Source organism: Leopardus geoffroyi, chromosome A3, assembly GCF_018350155.1.
Source record: "Leopardus geoffroyi isolate Oge1 chromosome A3, O.geoffroyi_Oge1_pat1.0, whole genome shotgun sequence".
Taxonomy (NCBI): domain Eukaryota; kingdom Metazoa; phylum Chordata; class Mammalia; order Carnivora; family Felidae; genus Leopardus; species Leopardus geoffroyi.
Genome location: NC_059336.1, coordinates 13,806,570 through 13,814,233, shown reverse-complemented (window position 1 = coordinate 13,814,233; position 7,664 = coordinate 13,806,570). Strand labels below are relative to the sequence as shown.

General features: G+C 48.7%; 1 long non-coding RNA gene across 1 annotated transcript; it reads left to right on the top strand.

Annotated features, from left to right (window-relative positions):
* The first annotated feature begins 420 nt into the window (after positions 1 to 420).
* LOC123580071 lies at positions 421 to 2,795 on the top strand. The gene is made up of 2 exons (XR_006703111.1): positions 421 to 1,176; positions 1,538 to 2,795. It is a non-coding gene; the product is annotated as an uncharacterized LOC123580071 (long non-coding RNA).
* Positions 2,796 to 7,664: the final 4,869 nt, after the last annotated feature.

Here is a 7,664-nt window from a genome sequence, read left to right as displayed (position 1 = left end):
GGCCCAGAGAAAGCTCCTCTCTCCCTACAAACCTCCACCAAGATGTTAAGGGGAACTCTCTGCCATCTCTAAAATCAGGTTTTTAGGGGCGCCTGGGCGGCACAGTCGGTTAAGCGGCCGACTTCGGCTCAGGTCATGATCTCGCGGTCCGTGAGTTCGAGCCCCGCGTCGGGCCCTGTGCTGACAGCTCAGAGCCTGGAGCCTGTTTCCGATTCTGTGTCTCCCTCTCTCTGACCCTCCCCCGTTCATGCTCGGTCTCTCTCTGTCTCAAAAATAAATAAACGTTAAAAAAAAATTTTTTTTTTAATAAAATAAAAAAATAAATAAAATCAGGTTTTTATATTCCTTGAAATCACTGGTTCTCAATGAGGGGTGGTTTTGCTCTCCCCTCCCCCCTCCCCCCGCCAGGGGATATATGGCAATGTCTGGAGACTTCTGGGTTGTCACATTTGGGGGGAGAGGTCCTAGTGGCATCTAGTGGGCAGAGGGGAGACCAGGGACGTTGCTAACCATCCCCCAACAAGGATCTATGCTATCCACAACGTCCACAGTGCTGAGGTAGGGAAACCTTGGCTTGAATGCAAAGGAAGAAAAAAATCCAAGCACCCAACCACCGTGGAGCTGGATGGAAAAGCCAGGACAGGCCTAAACAAGCAGGTTCCGAGGTGATATGAATAAGCAATGAACTAATAAAAATAGACTAAAACATGTCTCTCTTACTATTCCCAGGGGATGGAGAGACTCAGAGAACAGAATCAGGCTCACAGAAGCCAGGCAGAGTGTGTCGGTGATAAAGCTGGCCTCAAAGGAGAGGAAGGGCTGACCCGGCTCCCTTCCCCAGGCACCTCGCCGCCGAGGCCTGGCCTCATGGAAATGGCTCTCCGCTCCTGCTGGCCAGCAGCCAGGCCAACAGCAGCCTCGGCAAGCTGCATCCCCAGATAGCCTCTTCGCGGACTAGGAAAGTAAGTGTACTTGGGAGTTATCTGCCTTAAACTAGCAGCAGGCCGCCCCATCCGTTAGGGGAGGCGGGCAGGATTGAGGCAGGGAAGTGTTTTAAATATCTTTTGTTTTGTTCCTTTTCGGCCAATCGGAACCGAGGCCAACTTCGGGCAGGGTGACAGAAGGGCTCACCTTCAGATCACGGAGCTGAAGGAGTCATGTTACAGCCACAAAGAGGTAATTAGGATTTGTCCCTACCTTGGAGAAAAGGTGCCCTCTGGAAGGTCTTTTTTTTTTTTTTTTTTTTTTTTACTTCTTTCTAGGAGAGACTGGCAGGATTAAAAAAAAATGGACGGGGGTGGGAAGGGCAGGTGGAAAGGGCTGGGGCGCGGTGGGGGGGGGGGGCGGGGATGGTTCATGACCATCAGGCAGATGGCCTCAGTGTGGGTAGCGCGAGACTTAAAGGATGCGGGAAGAAAATGCAAATCAGAAGGAAGATTCAGGACCTGCCCTCACCTGCTCTTTTTACTTCCTAGTAATTACCGTTATGGAAAGAAGAGCGCGTACTTATTGGCTGTTTGTTTCTTTCTCCCACTAGACCCGTGGCGATGTCGGGAGACGTTTTAGGTTGTCCGATCTGGAGGAAGGGCGGGTACTACTGAGATCCAGAAGGTACAGACCAGGAATGCTGCCAAACACAGGGCAGCCCCCCCCACACACACACAACCGAGAACTAGCCAGCCCCAAGTATCCCTAGTGCCTTGAGGCTGAGAAAGCCTGCCCCAAACTGAGAGCTTCACCAAGGCAGAGGCTTGTCCAAATTCTTCACCACGGTGCCCTCAGTCTAACGCTGTGTGTCAGAGCTCAATTAATTAAACACCATTTCCCACCAGGACAGGTGCGCTAGTCTCCTATCCGAGCCCCCTGTATCTGCCCTTGGCACACGCTTGTGGGGAGAAGGATGTGTGGGAAGAAACTGGGGATTTGTACACATACACACACACACACACACACACACACACACAAAGAGGCTGCAGGCCTTTGAAAAGAAGTCAGACCTCCGCCCTCCTCTGCTCAAAAACCATCAACAGATCCCACCTCATTCAGAGTAAGATCCCAAGTGCTAAAAATGGCCCACTGGATCAGTGCCCTGCTCTGGATCCCTGACTCCTTGTCCTGCCTAACCTTAGCCTCGGGGCCTTTCCCCTTGATCTCCCACAGCCCCTCCCCCCAGCCCACCTTCCAGGTCCCCAAACCACCTAACACAAGCCCTTTTCCCTCCTCAGGGTATCAGCCTTCCTGCCTTCTCTTCTCTTCTGCGTACCCCCTCCCTGCTCCCTCCCGGATGCCTCCCCATCAGACCCCTGGCTCCGTGGCCAGCCCTCTTTTTACACTTTAACCTTTTCTCTTTCTTTCCACATCAAGAGGCAGAACTGTGCAGTGATTGAGTACGTGGCAGCTGGCCTCAGACTGTCTGACGTCTGGGTGTGAATCCAGCTGTCCCACTGGCCTGGGCAGCTAGGCTGGGCAGCCTTGCTTGAGGTATGAAATTCTTTGGGACTTGATTTCCTCATCTGTGCAATGGGAGCCATAATAATACTGATAATAATACCCACCTGGAAATTCACTGACTCCGTGTTGTCAAGCGCGGGTAGCCACACGCACAGTGAGCACTCATGCGGTTGCAATTAGGATTTCACTCTTAAAAAGGTAATTTCTGAATGCCTCCAAGTCATTTCTCTTCCTTTTCTCAACATCAAACGTCCCAAAGAAGCACAAGGATACATCCTGGTAGCTGGCACGTTCTAAGCATTGTCAGCTACTGTTCTAAGCAATTTCCATAAACTAACCAATCACCCTCACAAACCTGTGTGCAATGGGCACCTTAGAGTCATCAACCCATTTCCCAGATGAGGAAGCTGAGGAAGTATTCATAGCCTCCTTCTCTTTCCATCTCCTTCTGCCTGCTCCTCACTTTTTCCTCAACGCCTTTCAATTATTTACCCAGAAATTGCCGTGCCATCAATAAGGGACTGATTGAGTAAACATGGTCCTGCCATACAGACAGAAGATTCTACAGCTGTGGCCCAAGAATCTGGGAACTCTTACGTACCGATACGGAACACTCTCTAAGACCCATTCTTGAGTTGAAAAACAAAACAAAACAAGAACAGTATGTGAAATATGTCATTTAAAAAAAAAAAAAATAGGCAAACCTCTGTGTCTTTTTCTTAACAGGTTTGCTTATTGGGGAGCTGGCTCAGTTGGGAAAGCATGCGACTCTTGATCTCGGGGCTGTGAGTCTGAGCCCCACGTGGGGTGTAGAGATTACATATATACACACGTTTGCTTCTTATGCACTGAATTTCTTGGAAGCATACTTAAAAAATTGCTAACACTTTGCATCCAAAGGGTCCCGGGTGGCAGGAACGGGAAGGAGATTTTTTTACTGCCATCTCTTTTGAATTTCAACCACGCGAATGTACTACTTCCAAAATAAATCAGTAAATGTAATAGAGTATTAGGAAAATTGTGGAAGACTATGAAATAGGCAAAAAAAAAAAAAAAAAGATTAATGGGTAGCCTGCTCTGGTGCGTTGGGTTACCTGCACTTTTGTTTCTGAGCTTTTCACAGCTCAGCCACTGGTAGAAAACCAATAGTAATGCAAGACACTCTTGTCCATAGACATGCAAATTAAGTCCCTGGAATGCGACGGATTACTGCCTGGTGGATCTGGGGGAGTTTTGCTAGTTTTCGCATCTATTCATAAATGCGTGTCAGCATGCCTTGTATGAGCCCTGCTCTGACTCCGTCTTTGAATCAGTCGTCCGATCATCGTCCGTGCGTCCTCATGAATGATGAGTTACGTAAAATACATAAAACAGGTTCATTTTATATTTGTATGTAGCTGGTTAAAATGAATTATTTTAAGTCGTAATTTCTTTTAAAAGAAAAACAAGTCCTCATTCACTTCCAAGAACGAACTCCAACTTAGTCTTGGGTCCGCTGTTTGTTCGTTGACCTCATGCTAACATCTGATGCTGAACACCTCAGAGTTTCCAAAACACTTCCCCGCCCAGCGACTGCTGCTCTGACTGCTGGAGCTCCTCTCCCTCCAGACTCTGTTCCCTCCTGGCCCTCAGGCTCTTTATCTGGGCCAGCCTGTTGGGGGCAGGGTGGGGGAAGGGGTCCATTCCAAGCTTCCTCTCTAAGGAACTTGAGCAAGTTCGTTCGCCTTTTCGTGCCTCAGTTTCCAAGTCTGAGAAACGGGATTATAGTCCTTGCATCAGACATTGTGAGGATGATTTAACACAGGCACAGAGTACGTGCTCGAGAAATGTTAGATGATTTTTCTTTCCTTGAAACCAATCTACCACAGCAGATTCTCCCCTGAACCCCAGACCTTCTATCTAACTCCTGGGCAAGCATTTTCTTGTTGTTGATTCAGGCAGTCTACAAATAGGTTGGAGCACTTCCTCTACCCCTAAGCACCAGATTGTCTCTTGCTCCTGTGTTCAAGGACTGAACAAGGGAGGTAATGAACGATTAAATAAATACATGAATAAGATTAAAAATAGCCTTAGGTGACCAGCAGAAGAGCCGCGTGTGGAATGCACTCAGGGCCGAGTGCCCAGGCTGCCCCGTGGTTGGGATGAGGGCTGTTTGGGTGGTTGATTCTGCGGACCAGGCCGAGGAGCCCTGCGGAGGGGCTAGTTTGAGGGAGTCAAGAAGTTGGGTTTGCTCTGCTCAGTAAGAGGTCCCAGCAGCCCCCACGCTAGAGGCCAATGCTATGTTATGAAGAAAAGCAGGGTGAGGGTATAGAGAAGTGACAGGATGGGGGTGTCTGCTTTAGACAGGTAGAAAGGGCTCCAGTGAGGCTGTGACATTTGAGCTGAATGAAGGAGATAAGAGCCTTCCTGGTGGAGGTAATAGCATGTACAAAGGCCCCGAGGCAAGCCTGAGCTTGGTAACTTGGTGTTTCTGAGGAACAAAAAGAGGCCAAGTGTGGCCGCTGTGAAAGGAGGTGCAAAGGAGTTGAGCATGGAGGTAAAGGCAAGGCCATGGTCACTATTCTGTGTACAACGCTTCCATTACTCGGACTGAAAATATTCCAGAATGTTCTTTTATTACCTTCCCATACACCTGCCAAACAAAGCATTTCAAAACACATGTTGGCTACGATCACTTTTCCTGATGTTTTCAAAAAACCTTCAGCAATTCTCCACTCATCAATGCAACCCAGACTTCGCCTATCAGGACCCCTTTATCTGATTCCACACTTGACTTCCCCCTCACCTCCCTCTATTGTTCAGTGAATCTGGCAAGCAGGCCCCAAGTAGGTCCCACCTTGGTTCCTTCTCCCGGTATCTCTTGTTGGAATAACACCCACCCTTCAAATCCCAGTGTCCTTCCTTCTTTCTCACCTGGGAGCCTTCCTGGCTCCTTACCTCCTACTCCACCAGAGCACATACCCCCCCCCCCCATGCCCTGCCCATGGGACTTAGCGTGGGAGCTGCTGGGACCTCTTACTGAGCAGAGCAAACCCAACTTCTTGACTCCCTCAAACTAGCCTCTCCGCAGGGCTCCTCGGCCTGGTCCGCAGAATCAACCACCCCAAACAGCCCTCATCCCAACCACGGGCCAACCTGGGCGCTCGGCCCTGAGTGCATTCCACACATGGCTCTTCTGCTGGTCACCTAATCCCTCTGATGGGTGCCACCACCCTGCTCATAGGACTGCTACTGTCTCTCCCCAGTGGTTCTCAATCGTTCACTGTAGACTTGCCTGGGAATTCTGCTCTAATTCTCTGGGAGTGTGTGTTTTACCTCCCAGGGAATCCCACTGTGTAGTCAAGGCTTTGAATCCTGTTCCAACTGGTCTCCTGCGGGAGGGACCAGATTAACAAGACATCACCTGCCTTCCCAAAGCCCTCTATGGGCAGCACTATTCATGATAGAGCCAAAAGGTGGCAACCACCAAAGGTCCATCCACGGATGGATGGACAAATGGAGAAATACCGCACACAAGGGAATGTTGCTATTATTCAGCCGTAGAACGGAATAAAGTGCTGCTACACAGAACAGCATGAACGAACCTTGAAATCAGTGTGCTCTCTGTCAAGGAAGCCAGTCAACGAAAGCCACATATTGTTTGATTTCATGTCTACGACGTGTCCAGAATAGGCAAGTCCAAAAGAGAGTCTCACTTAGGATAAAATCCCAAATCCCCCACAGGGCCTTCCCCTCAACTCCTACCCATTTCCTTCCCCTCTGCTCCCTCCACTCCGGCCACCTGTCTGCCACCTGGCTGTTTCTCAATGCAACTTTTGCTTTTTGGGGTCTCTCTTTTGACCTTGAAGCTTATAGGTATTCGTATCTCGCTATTTATTTATTTATTTATTTATTTATTTATTTATTTATTTTTAAGAGTGGGGACGGGCAGAGAGAGAGGGAGACACAGAATCCAGAAGCAAGCTCCAGGCTCCGAGCTGCCAGCACAGAGCCCGACACAGGGCTCGAACTCACAAACCGGGAGATCATGACCTGAGCCGAGGTCAGACACCTAACCGACTGAACCATCCAGGCACCCCTGTATCTCGCTCTTAAGTCTCTCTTGTTATGTTATAAACTCCAGGAGTGTAGAACGGTCTTACAGATCATGGGGCCCCTTCAGCAGCACCATGACTATTAAGATAACTCAGTGCTTGATGAATGACTAAGGAAACAACGGATCCATTCATTCATTCCACATGGTTAGATCCACTTTCTGGCATCATGCCAAGCCTTCATATTTTCCTATTTTCTTTTCTTTTTTTTAAGTAAACTCTACCCCCAACATGGGGTTTGAACTCACGACCCCGAGATCAAGAGTCGTATGCTCTACGGACTGACCCAGCCTGGTGCTCCTATACCTTCCCATTTTGAATCACAGCCTTTCATTCACCTGCTCAAAACCCTCTGATGGCTTCCCGAGACTTTAGAACTCGAGTCTATAAACTGTGGCCCTCCAAATTATGGAAAGAGCCTAAATGTCCATCAACTGATGAATGGATAAAGAAATTGTGGTTTATATACACAATGGAGTACTACATGGCAATGGGAAAGAACGAAATATGGCCCTTTGTAGCAACGTGGATGGAACTGGAGAGTGTGATGCTAAGTGAAATAAGCCATACGGAGAAAGACAGGTACCATATGTTTTCACTCTTGTGTGGATCCTGAGAAACTTAACAGAAACCCATGGGGGAGGGGAAGAAAAAAAAAAAAAAAGAGGTTAGAGTGGGAGAGACCCAAAGCATAAGAGACTCTTAAAAACTGAGAACAAACGGAGGGTTGATGGAAGGTGGGAGGGAGAGGAGGGGCCGGTGATGGGTATTGAGGAGGGCGCCTTTTGGGATGAGCACTGGGTGCTGTATGGAAACCAATTTGACACTAAATTTCATATATTGAAAATAAAATAAAATAAAATAAACTGTGGCCCTCGGGCCAAATCACCTGCCCACCACCTGTTTCCCTCTAGCCCTCGAGCTAAGAATGTTTTGGTTTGTTTTTTTTTACATTTAAAAATAGTTGGGGTGGGGGGGCGGTGCCTGGGGTGCTCAGTTTTTTAAGCATCCAACTTTGGCTCAGGTCATGATCTCACGGTTCATGAGTTTGAGCCCCGCATCAGGCTCTGTGCCTGGAGCCTGCTTCGGATTCTGTGTCTCCCTCCCTCTCTGCCCCTC